This window comes from Limulus polyphemus, unplaced genomic scaffold (genome assembly GCF_000517525.1).
Source record: "Limulus polyphemus unplaced genomic scaffold, Limulus_polyphemus-2.1.2 Scaffold6269, whole genome shotgun sequence".
Classification (NCBI taxonomy): domain Eukaryota; kingdom Metazoa; phylum Arthropoda; class Merostomata; order Xiphosura; family Limulidae; genus Limulus; species Limulus polyphemus.
The window spans coordinates 47,368-52,371 of record NW_013671879.1 but is presented as its reverse complement, the minus strand read 5'-3'; positions in this window follow the sequence as shown (position 1 = coordinate 52,371).

The following is a 5,004-nucleotide window of genomic DNA, read 5'->3' as shown; positions in this document are numbered from 1 at the left end:
TAAAACGTACTTCTTCAGTATCCTGATAAAATAAATACACACACTTAACATAACCGTATGTATTTCATAGGTAATTATAAGAACCACTTAGCGTGACACTATGTAAATACTGCTAGACACAGCAATCAGTTTTGTTTTATTCTTCTCAAGCAAACTGTACATATCAGTATAGATATGTTATAGATTTCGCGCAAAGCTACACGAGGGTTATCTGCGCTAGCCGTCCCTAAGTTAGCAGAGTAAGACTATAGGGAAGGTAACTAGTCATCACCACCCACCGCCAACTTTTGGGCTACTCTTTTACCAACGAATAGTGGGATTGATCGCAACTTTATAACGCCCCCCACGGCTGAAAGGGCGAGTATGTTTGGTGTGACGGGGATTCGAACCCGCGACCCTCAGATTGCGAGTGGAGCGTCCTAACCACCTGATCATGCCGGGTTTAGGTTTGTGATAGCACTTTGACACCGCGGCTAACTTTAACCTTAGGGGTGAATTTTTTCGTGATGAACAACAAAAAAATAAAATAAAAAGTATCATGTAATCATCGTCACTATAGTTATTGCTCGAAACAATCTGGCTAAATATCGAGGAGGAGTACAGTGATGATAAGCATGGTAACTCAAAGTGTGCAGTGTTGAATAGAAGCTATGCTGCCTGTAATTGAATATTTTATACAATGAAAAGGGACTGGAAATTATTATACAGTGACATTTTAAATGATATTATAACTTGTATGTTGTTAAGCACAAAGCTACGCTATGGGTTATTTGTCCTCTGTATGTCTGCGGACTTATTACAACGCTAGAATTCGAGTTTCGATACCCGTGATGGGCAGAGCACAGATAGCCCATTGCGTAGCTTTGTGCTTAATTACAAACAAACTGTTCATCTTGCGTATGGAAACCCCATTTTTTGTGTTATAAGCAAGCCCTTAGCTTATTTGTTTTAGCGCAAAGCGCAATACTACATAATAGACTATCTGTTTTAGTTCCACCACGAGGAATCGAACCCCGAATATAAACATTATAATTTTGCAAACTTACCGCTGACTCACTGGGGGACTAAAAAGATGAAGCCCTGGTGCGAAATATAAATATTATTGTTGGCAAAGAGCCTACACCACCTAACAAATTCTTCTTTTGACTTCTCACCTACCCTGCCGAAATCTGTCAAACGTGACGTGACATCACCATCAGATTGAAAAAATTCGTATTCAAAACCTAACTTCTATTTCTGGATTTCGGGTGCCGACGATTGTGCGTCATTACACCCCTGCTTTTCACAGTTATTAACTTACAATCATATCATAAATTCTTCTTCTTCTTAAAGGTTTGTTTGTAGTTAATGACAAGGCTACACAGTGAGTTATTTGTGCTATGCTCATCACGGGTATCGAAACCCGGTTTTTAGCCTTTAAGCCTTCAGACTTACCGTTGAGCCACTGGGGACTATTTTGAAAAGGTATTTGATACTGAATTCAATAGTGAAGCAAATTATAAATTATCCTTCTTATAATTGAGGTTATAAGTCAAAACATATAGTGTCGTGAAAATTCGACAAGAACAGATATCGAGAAGGCAGAACTAAACCTATTAGGTGTAAACAAACGACAACAAAAAAAGACAGTTAGAATACTGTAAAATACATACATTCTATTGTATGTGCATCAAATACATTGTGGGATATCTTCTGCTTTTCAACACTTGTTTTTGTCTGGAGCACAGAACAATTGAGAGGGTACTTGATTCATGTGTTGAAAAAATTATTACGATTTTGAAAGCATTTTACTTGTCTGTTTAAGAGGTGGAATTATAAGCTTGAAAAAAGAAACTTGAAAATTTGGGATAATTGGTTTAAGATTGGAAAACTCTAGGAGCAAGTCTGTTCCTAAACTATTATATTTATTTTTTGTTAGAATTCTAAACTTGGCTGGATAACTACAGGTTTGGAAGTAACGGCTAGATTTAAGATTGTTTTAAAAAAAATTAAATCGAGGTTTATTGTCGGTGTTTTTTGTTTTGTTGTTATTGGCCCGGTATGCCAGGTGTTTAGGGAGTTTGACTCGCAACTGAGGGTTGCGGGTTCGAATCCCCGTCCCACCAAACATGCTCGCCCTTTCAGCCGTGGGGGCATTATAAAGTGACGGTCAATTCCACTATTCGTTTGTAAAAGGGTAGCCTAAGAGTTGGTGGTGGGTGGTGATGACTAGCTGCCTTCTCTCTATTCTATTACTATCTAAATTAGGGACGGCTTGCGCAGATAGCCATCGAGTAGCTATGCGCGAAATTCAAACCAAATCAATTATTGATATTTTAAAGAGGGTGACCTCTATCACCTTGCCTTTTTTTATAGTATTATGTATCTTCAAAAAGTTGTAGTTAGCCATCTAACAAAGCAGATCAAGGGCATGATGACAAAGAGTTATTACCAACGCACAAGAGGATGATAAATTTTCATATCATATTTGATCACTTATGACAATGATATGAAAGAAAAAAAAAGAAGAATAAAGTAACGACATTTGTTTACACTGATTCACTTTGTATTCCACTTGTTGGTTAATTTCTAACAGACCAATGGAATACGTTACTGTAATATCTTCTTGAAACTCCTGTTGTACCGTTTCTAAACTAATGTCATAAGAAGGTGATTTACAAAACTCCCAATCTAATTTATTGATGTAACATTTTGTTTTAATGGATGTACTGCATACAGCTGTTATAGTCACTATACAATTGTGAACAATTAGTCAATTAAGTATGATATAAGAGTCCTCTCAGGAACTCAAATAGAACACGTTTTAAACTTGACCTACACTGTATATCTTTGCCCCCCAGTGGCACAGCGGTATGTCTGCGGACTTACAACGCTAGAAACTGGGTTTCGATACCTGTGGTGGGCAGAGCACAGATAGCCCTTTTGTAGCTTTGTGCATAATTAAAAACAAACAAACAAACCTATATCTTTATATAAACATTATATGCCTCTTTTTTATGGGGGACCACAAAATTTGCCCTCAAACTGCACCTCTTTCTCATTGTTTCCGTTGAATAAAAACAAGGCACATATTTTTATACACATAAAAATATGTATTTGGGACTGTTTTACTAAGCTTACTGTGCCATAAAAAAGTGTTTTCTAAGTTAACAACTGCAATACCTCGGTATTCCTAACTCGTAGTAGCTTGCTAGGTTGAGTTAATAATTTCAACTTAATTCTAGCAGTTTTAACATGAAAAAAACCTTTACGTAGATAAAAAACCTGAACAACTAAAACATAAAGTTTAAAAAGAACGTTTCTTCAGTGGCCACCTGACATCGTACAAGTGTATATGTAGATGAACTGTATCCTTACATTCAATCTGGTCATCTACTTCAACATTGGGCGATATTTTAACGGGTTCAGTCTCATTCCGAATGCTTTTCAAGTAGTGTGTATTTCTTAGACTGAAATAATTAAAACAGTAAGCTTTCACAGTGTTGCTAAGATTCGTTGTGATAGAAAGCAACAGGTTCGGACCCCAGAAGAATTTTCAGATTAAGGAATCACTGAAGAGAAATCTTGCCTTACTAATCTTTGTATTTATTTTTACATGTTATCTTGACTTGGTGTACTTAGATTTTCAAAAGTCTTTTGATAAGGTACCACACCAAAGATTAGCTAAGACTATTACTTCGGTAGGGGTTGGGTAAAGACTATTAAACTGGATTTTAGGGTGTTGGATGGAAGAAAGCAAAAGTTTGTTTAATAACGGCATGGCTCGGGGGTCTGTACTTGGACCTTTGCATATTCCTGTTTACGTTAATGATATTGATAGGGTCAAAATAAATAATGTAGTAAAATTTTTTGATTAAATCCCCCCCCCCCCATTGGCACAGCGGCATGTCTGCGGACTTACAACGCTAGAAACCGGGTTTCGATACTCGTTATGGGCAGAGCACAGATAGCCCTTTGTGCAGCTTTGTGCTTCACTACAAACAACCAAACCTGATTAAATTATAATATTGGGTACTTCTAGCTATATTGGTGGATCAGTTCATAAATTAGACAAATATTTAGCGAAGGACCTTTAATTATAGTAAATACAAGCTAGTTATGTATTTGGATTATCGTAATTTCTATCATATGGGTGGGTATGTGTATAACGTTGTTCTTTCATTGGTCAAGTTCTTTTAAATTGTTTGGTGAAAATAATTCGAAGTTCAGTTCACGTATCAATGACAAATTAGTTTATTTCTTCCTTAACAATCTGCAGGCTTGTACGCTGTTGCGCTTGTAGGCATATGTTTACAAATGACGTTTAAACGGAAATACCTCGATAATGATACTAGGTCTAACGTAGAAGTAAACTTACTTGTACAATTTCACGGCTAACCGACCGAGTTACTGAATGTACGCGATAATTAACACTCATATAAATACTTTATTGACACTAAACACGTCACTGCTGTAAACTGACTGCCTGGCTGCTTGCAGATTTTCGTATTTATAACAATCTTGTTTCTAGATACTTCTCAAAGTCTCTTGATCACTATACTCTCGAACGTTCTAGGTATTCTATTACTAATTTAACGTCATGAGTCCTCTAGCAAACATCCAAAGTAAAACTCTGGAAATATAATAGCTTACAATATGGGATCTTGGCTGGTACATAAGTCACTCAAGCTTTCGAAATAATGCTCTGTTGCAAGTAGTTAGGCTACTGGAACTTTAGTGTATTCTATAGACAGTTAATAATATATATACAAATCACCACTTCCGGTTCACTTCGAATATTGTGTACAGCTTGATCTCCTTATCTAAGAAAGGACAGTGACTTATTGGGAAAAGTTTAGAAAGGGGCTGTAAGTATAGTTTCAAGGATAATTTAAGATATCTTAACTTTCTCTTGAGAAGAGAAGGTAACAGTTGATCTTATTGATGTTTTCAAGATTAACGATAGATAAAAGCCTCAATTTCTTTGAGCTAGGCTTTCCTTTTATTATATATATATATATATAA